This window comes from Nuphar pumila, chromosome 9 (genome assembly GCF_984573655.1).
Source record: "Nuphar pumila chromosome 9, dmNupPumi1.hap1.1, whole genome shotgun sequence".
NCBI lineage: Eukaryota > Viridiplantae > Streptophyta > Magnoliopsida > Nymphaeales > Nymphaeaceae > Nuphar > Nuphar pumila.
In genome coordinates this window covers 14,600,170-14,613,006 of record NC_143257.1, presented here as the reverse complement: position 1 = coordinate 14,613,006, position 12,837 = coordinate 14,600,170, and the positions used below count along the sequence as shown (strand labels likewise).

Sequence of the window (12,837 nt, the reverse complement as noted above, 5' to 3'; positions counted from 1 at the left end):
GCTTCCTTACCCATTACCCACAAGGGTAGCAAATGCTCTCGCTCTCTCTCTCTCTATATATATATATGAGTTAACATTAATGTCGACATTACCTACAAATGAGTTTTTCTTTATTTTTGGTTGTTTTTCATGAAACTGACCTTACAGATGTGATTTACATGTTTAGGTTAGTGGAAGTTGGCTCTTAGATGGTCTGAGAAAGATGTGTAGGCATGATTTTATGAGCTTTGAAAAATTGATGGCATATATTGTGCGATATTTTTTTAGCTTGTAAAATCATATTTTTATATAAAAAACACATGATCTAAAAGCCACTTCATAGCATTTGGACCATGATGAATCCATCCATGAGGTCGGATTGAGTTAATACGACCCGCAAAAATGATTTCCAGCTCATTCGGATGGGATGGTTTGGTTGACATTAAAAAATGTTAACCCAATATATATACACTTGATTTACATAGTCTAAGATCTAAAAGCATATTCTATTTATTATGTTAATGCATTAAAGTCTAATTAAAGGCGATGTTTCATGTCATTTCTAAGTCACTCTTATTTTCATAAATTATGAACCATTGATTTCTCACCATCTAAAAAATATGATCTTGTAATTAATTAGACATGATAAAACCATTTAACGTAATAAAAAAACTATGATAAACGCATTTATGGTTTAACCTACCATTTGGTGGCAAGAGTACGGGGGGAGGGGCTAGCTCAGCTTGTCTGGTAGGAGCAGCTAGTGCATGTCACCTTGTATTGGGATGTTGCAGGTTCAAAACTCAATGGTATAGTTGTGTAACTGGTAGGGGCATGTCTGACACCAGCTTGCCTATAAAAAAAAAACGTACTACAAACCAATGGGGATTCCGCGTGAGTGGTAAAAGCCATGTTCAGGTTTAAAACCCAATGATACGTTGAATAATAACTGGTGGGGTCTCTCTAACCCCAGCTGGCCTTTAAAAAAAATAGTATGTACTACAAAATGGTAGCATGAGAGAGAGAGAGATGATCACAACACAAGCCAGCAATGGGCACACTGAAATTATAGAATCCAAAGTTTTAAAAATTACACCACCTACGATGAATTGAAATATACCACAATAAGGTGACTCTACTGAATCAGCAAACAGCAATTTTTTTCTTTTTCTGAGGGCGTCTCAGTTTACAACCCTACAAGATTTCCTGATATCCCCTTGGGAACCAGTCAACACCTGGATCAAGCCCATCCGCACCATCGAATCCGAAAACTTGTGCGCCCACATCGAGCCTCGGTTTACGTTTGTATTGACCATCTTTGACGTGTCCTCCCTTGTCATTAGCGCTTGGTCCGATGAGAGCAGTCCACGGTGGTACTTGATGTTCACGTAGTACTTGTTATCGAGTTTGTTTGGTGTCACCGGGTCCAATGATGCTGTTGGATCCTGGGTCGGGTCCATAGCCGGACATTTTGTTTTCAGGTAGGACACATACTTGGGGTCCATGGATGGATCCGGGGCGTTTGTGGAGTTGAAGTTATAGAGCCGATCTGAAAATTTTGAACAGTGAGAGTCTCCAATTGTGTGTGCACCAGACAGTGTGACCATGTCATCAAGAGAAAGGCCTTTCCTGGCAAAGTTAGCTTCCAGTTGGTCGACATCGAAGAACGGCATTGGAAGGTTCTGGACGACTTCGGATTCGATGGAGACCCGGCCATCGCGTCGCCCCGCGGGTACGGCGTAGTAGAATCCCCCTGCAATATGCACGGAGTCCCGGGCAGCAAAGGCAAGTATGTCAGCACAAGATACTACTTGAGGGCATTGGGATTCCAAGATGGATTTGGATTCGTCTATGATCTCGAATCAACTGAGGCTGGGGTTGTTCACAGGCGAATCTTTCTCTGCCGGATTGCCGGGAGTCGAGTCCAGTAGCAAAGAAGCATCACAACCCTGCCAACACAATATTTTCATTCCTGGTTATAACTGACAACCGCGGTGGTGTGAGGTTCGTAGTTTTGATTACAGATTTACGTGAGGAAGAAAGAAAGGAGGTACTCACCCTAACAAAGCAGTCGTGGAAGTGCAACCTGATTAACGCAGCAGGTACACCAGGATCGCGTGCAACGGCCTTAGCGACCGTCCTGCGCACAACTTCCTCAGCCGAAGGGCAGTTGTGGCCGTAGTAGCCGACGCGCAGTGCATCACCATGAGCTACCCCGACCCAGCCAACCACTACCAGCAGACAGAGAAGCGCCAAACTACGAAGCAAGGAGGGATGACCATAATGACTAGAGTACTTAGCCATACTCTTCTGTGTTATGTTGATATGACAAAGCTAAGGTGATTTGGTGCAAAGTGTATTGTGCATCAGTGGGCGTGTGGTCCGAGTATTTATAGGGATGGAAGATGATGGATATCGTGAAACTGACAGCCTGGCTCGTTGAATGATAGGATGTGAAAGCTACGAGAGACGACAAACGAAGCTGTTTATCTTTTAAGAAGTCGCGTGTAAGAGATGCGATTGGTGTTATATTTTATTGCATAAAATATGCATTCTTTCTTTTTATGTGCCGAGTTTTTTGTGTTTTTTTTTAAGGCAAGCTAAGGAACCTGCAACGTTCCACCACAAGGAGGGGTGCACTGACAGTTCCTACCAACCATGCAGAGCCCCACGTTGATTTTATGTGCTAAGTTTTGACCTAAGAGAAATGGGGAATCGGCTTGTATGATAGGAGCAGCTAGTGCAGGTCACACCTTGTGTTGGGACGTTTCAAAACCCAATGGTATAGTTGTATAACTGGTACGGGTCTGCCTAACCCCGGATTGCCTTTAGAAAAAAAAAAAACAGAGAACACTCCTTTTCCTCTCAAGATTACTAAATTGATACTGCTGCGATATCTTTTAGCTGGTTTGGTGGTTGTGTTTGGAATCATATAAAATATGATCAAGTTCATGAATTTTAAGTTGATTAGCAGTTGTGAACGAGTTCATGGACCCCAATGCATGTGTTTCTTTCACTTTAGGTTTGTTTGACATGATTGCACCTGATCTTTCATATATGTCCATAGCCATGGCGTTCTTGTTGTTAGTGGCACTTAGGCTCTGTTTGGGAGCTGTGAGTTTTAGGGAGTTTGCACATTTGAAAAAGGTAACAACAGAATCTATCAATTCTTGAAATTGACAACTACCACCTCCAGATGGTAGCTAGCTGATCTGGTTTTGAACTCTTTAACATAAAAGTGAGAGCGCCTCACCTCTTTTCTCATTTCCATGAACTACTTTCTCAATGTCATTTTCCCAAACAATCAGCATTGTTATAACATATTTTGCCCGGATACATATAAATAAAATCATCATCAGCTCTCAAACAAACTAACCTAACCCTCTCCAAAAACTCTAAGTAGGTTATATGTTCTCCCCCGGAACACGCAGGTGCGTGTTCTCCGGTCCGAATGAGCACCACGTATGTAAGCATGTAGGGCTCGTTTCCCCATGTGTGTTGACATCACTTAGCATCGGAGTCCAGTTTGTTTGCAATAACTTAAGTACCCTTTTCCACCATTAGTGCCATGAAACAACATTTTAATTAAAAGACAAAAATGTTCTCTCGTTAGAAGAGAGAAAGGGTTAAAATCATCATCGTTTTTGCCCTAAGGAGTAAATGATTCTCCTTTACCTCGGAATATGTCACCCTAAATGTTTTGTCTCACCCTTTAACGATGCACCATCTATTGTAACAGAAGCTCCCTTTGACGACGCAACTTTTGACGTCGTCTGCTGCCACGGGATCACCCTTTGTCGTCGCCTGCTACCGTCGGAGCACCCCCTTTTCGTTGTCTACTGCCGCCGGAGCGTAGTCAGAGTATCGTTGCCCCCATCGGCTGCATCTACTTTCTAGGTGTTTCTCCTCCACTGTCGGATTAGCAAAACTTGTGTCCTTTCGGTGAGTTTTGTGTAAGGTTTTATTATGTAAACAAATTAATTTTTTTTATGTAAATTTGAATGCTAAATCTTACAACTGGTTATACTATTCATGCTAAATAACACCTATTTTTATACTCAAACAAATCGACTTGTACCTATCCACCTTTTGGGCATCGAAAAACAATTAGCATGATTTGTTCTTATGAAGACCAAACATTACAATGATATGTACTTACAAATGTTAAATTTCTATAACGATTTATAAGTTTGAATTTAACAATGATTTATACATTTAATGCAATAGCGATTTGTTCAATGCAACAACGATTTATATGGCTCAAGCAGTAGTGATTTAGCCGATTTATGATTCATGTTTTATATATTTAAAGCATTCGCGATTTATACATTTAATGCAGTAGAAATTTATGATTTACAACGATATGTACTTATGAAGGGTTCGATTTATACAATGATTTGTACGTTTGAAGGAGAGATTTGTACGTTCGATGTAGCAACGATTTATACGTTTGAAGCAGTAGTCATGTGTATTTATGATTTATGAAGTTACCACGATTTGTACTTAAGTTTGTTAAATCGTATTATGATGTTTACTTATGAAGCCAAAATGTTACAATGATATGTACTTATGAATGATGCAATTTATACAATGATTTATACGTTTGAAGCAGCAACAATTTATGCGTTTGATGCAGTAGTGATGTGTAATTATGAAGTTACCTCGCTTTGTACTTAATTTTGCTAAATTTTACTACGATGTTTACTTATGAAGCCAAATATTACGATGATTTGTGATGTTGGTGATTATGTAATGAATGTGATAATTTGTAATAATATATACTTGGGGAGGCGGTTGTAACATACAATGATGTAGTTAAATTTATGTGTTGTGCAAGTTAGCAATGACTACAATTCTTAAGTCAAGAAAGCCTTCATCGTTGGAGGGGATGACTCTTGGAGAAATCATCCACCAATCCGATATATATGAGGGTTATATAAAATACCGAAATATAATGAAGATTGAGAATGAAAAAGATAGGAACAAATTGTTAGATATTTATTATGCAGAGCCTGATCCATCAGATATTGAAGATGAAAAGCAAACAAAAAAAGATGAGGAAGAACTAAAGATGAAGAAGAAGAAGGATGACGAAGAGAAGGAAAAGCAAAGGAAGAAGGATGAGGAGAATGAAAATTACGCACACTTATGAAGCAAAAGGATTTCTTCCTGCCGACCATGCAAAATTAAATCTACATGCACATCATTCTTCATGTTATCTGTCATGATCGTCAGTTGCATCGCACTATACTATGCATCGAGTTGTTATTTACCGTTCCAATAAAAGAAATGACTTATCGTATATGTTTCTTTTATAAATGAATGACACATATTTTTGTAACAAAGGCAAATCGTTGTGGCGATTTATGAGTTATGATTTATGATTTACACATTTAAAGCATCAACGATTTATACATTTAATGCAGTAGCGATTTAGGATTTATAAAGTTACCAAGATTTGTAATCAAGTTTGTTAAATCGTACAATGATGTTTACTGTTGAAGCCCAAACATTACAACGATATGTACTTCTGAAGGGTGAGATTTCTACATCGATTTATACGTTTGAAGCAGTGATTTGTATGTTTAAAGAAGAAACAATTTATACGTTTGATGCAATAGCGATTTATACTTGTTGACGATAGCGATTTATGTGACAACTATTTAATTACAGGTACAACGCTTTGAAGCAATTTTCATAGAAATCACTAAATGAGCAACGATTTGAACACGCAAATGACCACCTCATGTATCTACAATGTAAATTTTTCACGCACAGGTTTCAATTACATACTACAAATATCTAACAAATTGATACTAGAAAGTACTTAATATTTTATAAATCGGTATACATATCGCCTAATATATTACTATACCTAATCCTATAACCTAAATACAAAACTCTTAACATCTTACTAAACCCTAACCCTAAACCCTAAACCCTTAATATCATACTAAACCCTAACACTAAACCCTAAACCCATAATATACTACTAAACCCTAAACCCTAAACCCTTAATATCATACTAAACCCTAACACTAAACCCTAAACCCATAATATACTACTAAACCCTAAACCGTAAACCCCTAATGCCTAATGCCTAAAGCCTAACCCTAAAACCTAAACCTCAACCCTAAACCTAAATCGTAAACCGTAAACCGTAAACCTAAACCCTAAACCTCAATTGTTAACCCTAAACCCTAACCTTAACCCTAAACCTAAACCTAAACCCTAAACTCTAACCCTAAACCCTTAATATCTTAATAAACTGTAATGTTAAACCATAAACCCTAAACCCTAACCCTAAAACCTAAACACTAAACCCTCGATTAATATGTTGATTTTGTATATCGATTTATAAGCTATCAACAAGAATTTCTATATCGATTTGTATGATATTTGATCATTGATTTGCGTTATACTATGACAATATTTTCGTAACAAAGGCAAATCAACTAAATATTACAATGATTTTTAAGATATCAATAGGAAATGCCATATCGATTTAAGATATTGTTTTGATTCTTAATATCGATTTAAGATATTATTTTGATTCTAAATATCGATTTTTAAGATATCAAAACGAATTTCCAAATCGATTTAAGATATTGTTTTGAATCTTAATATTGATTTCTGTGCTGATTCTTGATATCGATTTAAGATATTGTTTTGATTATTAATATCGATTTATATGCTATCATTTTGATTATAAATATCGATTTTTAAGATATCAATAGGAATTTCTATATTTACTAAAGATATTGTTTTGATTCTATCAATATGAATTTCCAAATCAATTTATGATATTATTCTAAATCTTAATACCGATTTCTGTGCTGATTCTTGATATCGGTTTAAGATATTGTTTTGATTCTTAATATCGATTTATATGCTATTGCTTTGATTCTAAATATCGAGTTATATGTTGATTCCATATATCGATTTATAAGCTATAAACAAGATTTTTTATATCGATTTGTATGATGTTTGATCATCGAATTGCGTTATACTAAGACAATATTTTCGTAACAAAGACAAATCGACTAAACCGTTGCCACTGAACAAATCATTGTAATGATCGACATTCGTAAATAAAAATCAAACAAGCATTTAGCATTGTGTAGAGTGAAAATGCCACTAATTTGCTTTTATGAGTTGTGTTCCTATCGTGATTTACACAATGATTGATAAATGTCTGAAACGGTGAATTCTGAAACGTAAAAGCAATATACTAGTAATAAATCTCTTTGCATAAATTTTGACAAATGACTGAAACAATTTGCACAAATGCGATTTGTACTCATGCATTGCCGACATAGACGTCATTGTGTAAATCGTTATATCATCACGATTTACACAATGACGTCTGTCTTTTAGACAATGAGCTTTGTCTAAGTGAATGACACGTACCATCGCGATTTACACAATGACGTATGAAGGCCACGTGCTATCGCGATTTGCTTTTACAAGCTATGTCTATGTCAATGATATTTCCTAATCGCTTTTACAGGCGATTAGGGTTTAGGGTTTAAGTTTTAGGTTTAAGGATTTTGGGTTTTACTTCAACGATACAAATTGAGTCAACTTTTTAAATACAAATTGATTTCGTTCATAAAGACATATCGTTCTCGCCAAAACCTCGTAACTACAAATCCATATGATTTAAAACCATATTCATATACAAAAAATATTAGTATTTAGTTACAATACATCATTTCCAATGGTTTGGCTTAGGTACAATACATGACCATCATCAAGAAAGAAAATAGATATCATCACCAGTATGAAACTCACGTCCAAAATAGTGATGTGCTTCTAATGAAATCTAGGTGCGGAAATGTGAACAACTATTTATGAGAGAACATTTCCGTCAAACACATATCTATCTTTTAGAGACTCCCATTTTTACAAAAGAGGTACTTGAAACATCTGTATCATTCATAGTCGAGTTCATATTATGTGTTGTAAGATATTATATGTTTTTGAGTATCGATTTGTGAGATATGGTTTTGTTTGTTAATATCGATTTATAAGCCATATGTTGAATTTCTGTATCGATTTGTAATATATTATGCTCAATTATTGTATATCGATTTGTAAGATATTATATATTTTCTAGTGTCAATTTTTATGATATTTGTAGTATGATTTTTATTGTAGAATTACAACAAAGAATTACAACATTACAATAAAGAATTATTGATTTACAACAAAGATTTATAGAATTATAACACAAAATTATCGATATACAACAAATAATTATAAAAATTATAACAAAGAATTATAGAACTACAACAAAGAATTATAGAATGCTAAACATTACAACGATTTGTAATATATGAAAGTTAAATGCAACAACTATTTTGTAGCTAAAGAATCCATACATGATTCTTGTGTTGCGTTGCTCACTTTTGAATTGAACTGAGCCTGTCATGAAACAAAACAATATCAGTCACTACATTAAATTCAACAAGAAATGCAAATATCATCCCAAAATTGTTACATACAAAAAAACTTGTGAAACTCATGCCACCGTTCCACTCAAACAGGTCAGGTGGATTGCAGGTTCCAACATTATAGTACACGTCTGTATGGTATTGCTGCATGTTGGAAATTACACAAGTTAGATATTGATAGGTTGCATGTAATACAATTTACATGGAAAGCAATATACTGCATTGCATACATGTTCATGCGAAGGGCTTGGTTGCTTAGGGGTTGATTGTTTCTTAGACATTTTCTTGCCAACCAATTTCAGTGCACCCTTTGTCCTCCGACGCCTATGATCAGAGGCAAGTTTCTTTTTTATATCCTTCGCTAGGTGAATATTTTCATCATAATCTATAACGTTTACTCCTGACTTGTCAAAGATGATGTTTACGCTTTGGTGCAACTTCTCACAAGGGTTAGGGGAAGCATGATTTTCACGTACGTTGTTCGATCTCGTTTTTTTAGATTGGCCTTCACGAGCTGCAACAGACTCATGGTGAATTAACTACATTGTTTCAAGTAATTCCCTTGACACTTTTCTTATACATATATAGACTTCTTCACTTTTCGATGTTAAATCTGCAACATGCATAAGTGACCTACATAGTTGTTGGTAACAGGAGGCTATGTGACACTTCTCATCAACACTAGATGGACTAACATTATTTGTATTCAGTAGTTCAATCTTTGCTTGTCTTGTCCATCTTCGTATTATATATGACTTAGGTATTTCTTGTATCTTCTCTTGATTAAGTGACTTTAATGAATGATGACATAAAATACCTTTGAATTCAAATATTTTGCACGTATATTCAACTGTTCAATTGTCAACATTGTACGTAACATGTGCTTCTTGCATTTTTGGATGCTCTTCGCCCTTCCATACAATATGGTATTTGTGCATATTCTCATATTACATATGTCCTTCTATGTTACAATTCATGACCTGTATAACCTCTTTAATCCATTCAAATATAGCTAGTGTATACAGATCTGTAGGTCGCATCAATATTTTTATGCCAAAGTTACAGGGCCGATGTTAAAGCATTTCACATCTTGTTCAAGCTCATTCTGTCTAAGATCATCTATAAATAATTCATACTGTTTCATGAAGCGAAACATTGTTAAACATGAATACAATGTTTTTTTCAGTGTGGCATGCATAGATTCAACTCTTTGTGTGCTTATCATACATACACAAAAGTATTGTCTTTCATATACCAATGCCCACTTTTCTTTGTCTGTATATAAATGTTGTAACCACACACAGTCTTAAAGGTTGTACATCTGAATCATTTGCTCCCAATCGAACATAAAGGTGACCTCGTCTATGCTCTCAAGTACATACTGTCTAAACTTTTTATCAAACCCTGTCTTCTGATTAAAAATGTGTCATATGTTCTTTGTTGCATTTTGAAAGATATGTCACAAACATAGGCGATGATGTGCATATGGCCATACCTGAGACACTGCAGTCGCAATTGAATGCTCACCATCTGTAAGTACAACTCCAGGGTGCTTCTCATTCATTACCTGTATAAATACTCTGAACAACCACTCAAAGGTTTCCTTGGTCTAGTCATACAAAAAAGTGCCACCTAATATGCAACTCCGTGAGTGATGGTTCACTCCGACAAACTGCGCAAATGACCACTATTTCGTATTAATCTTCACTGTTGTATAAAAAACAAGCACATCATTGAAGCATTAATAATCTACTCTTGACTTTGAATCTGCCCAAAACATATTCACAGCATACTCATTTTCGTCCAGTTGCATTGCACTAAAGAAACCAAGGTCAATGTTTGATTTTTTCTTTAGATAATCAACCAAAAAACATATTCCTCCATTCTTCATATTTTCTGACCTCTTCCTTCTCAAGTAGTTTCTTAGATCCATAGGTGTGAATGGTACATTCTCGCGACCACCATCTACGTGTGTGCACAAATTGTATGTTTTTCTTGGTGCAATGCTGACGCTATCAACTATTTCAGCAATTGCAGCATGCACTTCAGTTACTTTATGATGTGACCTTAACATAGGAGTCATAAATGAAGCGACTAATTCATGGTTATGATCATTGATTAAAGTACAAACTATATATTTTCCATTCGAAAGTCTTCTTAACACCATTTTCACTAGACATCCGCATCTTGAATTTGGCTTGTTCCTTGTTGGATTTTCACTAGACTTATTCTAACCTTGCTTAGAATAAACATATGTTTTTCTCACCATGACACCCTGTGCATTTTTTGCCCAAGAATACATTCTAACACTGAAACCAAGTTTTAAGGCATAATCATTGTAAAATTTGTATGCAGCTTCCTCATTATTAAACTACATTCCCTCTACAGGAACAGAGTCAAGTGTACTATCATGTAGACTTGAGTTGCTTGCACCTTTGTCAAGTGGACTATCATGACCGTCTACCTCATTATCGAATTGCATTTCGTCTACTGAAATATTCAAGTCAAGAGTGAATCTAATGCCTGCACCTTTCTTATCATGTGCATCATTAGTGCACATATTCAATTCTTCAAGTGCATTGATAGTACGAATGTCTATTGCTCCATGACTTCTCAATGATTGAGACATATCATCTTCACTGCAACTAGTTGATATGCTCAACACTGTCATGAGCAAAATATCAATTTGCGTTAGCCAACACATACGTTTACTATGATTTATTCAAGATGCATATAACAATGGCTACCGATTAGTTAAGCAAGTCAAAGAAACGATTAAATGAATCACAATATCAAAGATCCAATATAATAGCTTACAAATCGATACTAACAAACAAAACCACATCTCACAAATCGACACTAGAAAACACATAATATCTTATAAATCGATATATGACAATTCAACAAAATATATTACAAATCGATAGTAACAAACAAAACAATATCTCACAAATCGATACTAGAAAATATATAATATCTTACAAATCGATATACGATAATTCAACAAAATATATTACAGATCGATATTAACAAACAAAACAATATCTCACAAATCGACAATAGAAAACACATAATATATTATAAATCGATATACGGCAATTCAACATAATATATTATAAATCGATAGTAAAAAACAAAACCATATCTCATAAATCGACAGAAGAAAATATATAATATCTTACAAATAGATATACGATAATTCAACAAAATATATTATAAATCGATATTAACAAACAAAATAATATCTAACAAATCGATAATAGAAAACACATAATATCTTACAAATCGATATATGACAATTCGACATAATATATTACAAATCGATATTAACAAACAAAACAATAACTCACGAATCCATACTAGAAAATACATAATATCTTACAAATCAATATACGATAATTCAGCATAATATATTACAAATCGATATTAACAAACAAAAAAATATCTCACAAATCGACACTAGAAAACACATAATATCTTACAAATTGATATACGATAATTCAGCGTAATATATTACAAATCGATATCAACAAACAAAATAATATCTCACAAATCGACACTAGAAAACACATAATATCTTATAAATCAATATACAACAATTCAACATAATATATTACAGATCAATATTAACAAACAAAACAATATCTCACAAATTGACACTAGAAAATACATAATATCTTACAAATTGATATACGGCAATTCAACATAATATATTACAAATCGATATCAACAAACAAAATAATATCTCACAAATCGACACTAGAAAACACATAATATCTTATAAATCGACATACAACAATTCAACATAATATATTACAGATCGATATTAACAAACAAAACAATATCTCACAAATCGCTATACATGTTACTACAATCGCGATTTGGTTACATTGCATATACTGAGTGAATGAATGATACCGGATGGGGTAGAGGCCCTTGCTCACATCTGTAACCAAGCATTCGTGTCAAGAGATCCCACCGCCTTATAAATATCTTCAAGTTTCCAACCGTCGAAATAATAAAATCTACCTGCAATAACAAAACAATGCCTTAATGACACTCACGATGACATACGTTCTTCAACAATAGCATGATGACATAAAAATGTATTCACTATGCTTTAATGGCACTTGTTGAAATGTTTGTGCATTATTGCTTTTTTTCATACTGCCTAACAAAAACGAAGAAGAAGAGAAAACTGTAAAAAGAGATGGCCGACAAATCCTCCTTTGACGCCCACCAATGATCGAACCAGTCGTTTGAGTTATAGTTATCTCCACGAGGTAGGAACGAACCAGGAAAAGTTTTCTATCTAACACAAGGCAGGAACGAGAAGGCGGCCATGTGTTGTAGCACAAGCTAAAAACAAAGGCAGAACGTGCAAATCTATATATGGGGAGCG

The 12,837-nt window shown here is 34.9% G+C and overlaps 1 pseudogene across 1 annotated transcript; it reads right to left on the bottom strand.

The window, feature by feature from the left end:
- Positions 1 to 1,012: 1,012 nt before the first annotated feature.
- Positions 1,013 to 2,350, bottom strand: LOC149828449 (peroxidase 5-like; annotated as a pseudogene). The gene is made up of 2 exons (XR_016434032.1): positions 2,038 to 2,350; positions 1,013 to 1,928 (listed from the first exon to the last, which is right to left on the bottom strand). The product of XR_016434032.1 is annotated as a peroxidase 5-like (transcript).
- Positions 2,351 to 12,837: the final 10,487 nt, after the last annotated feature.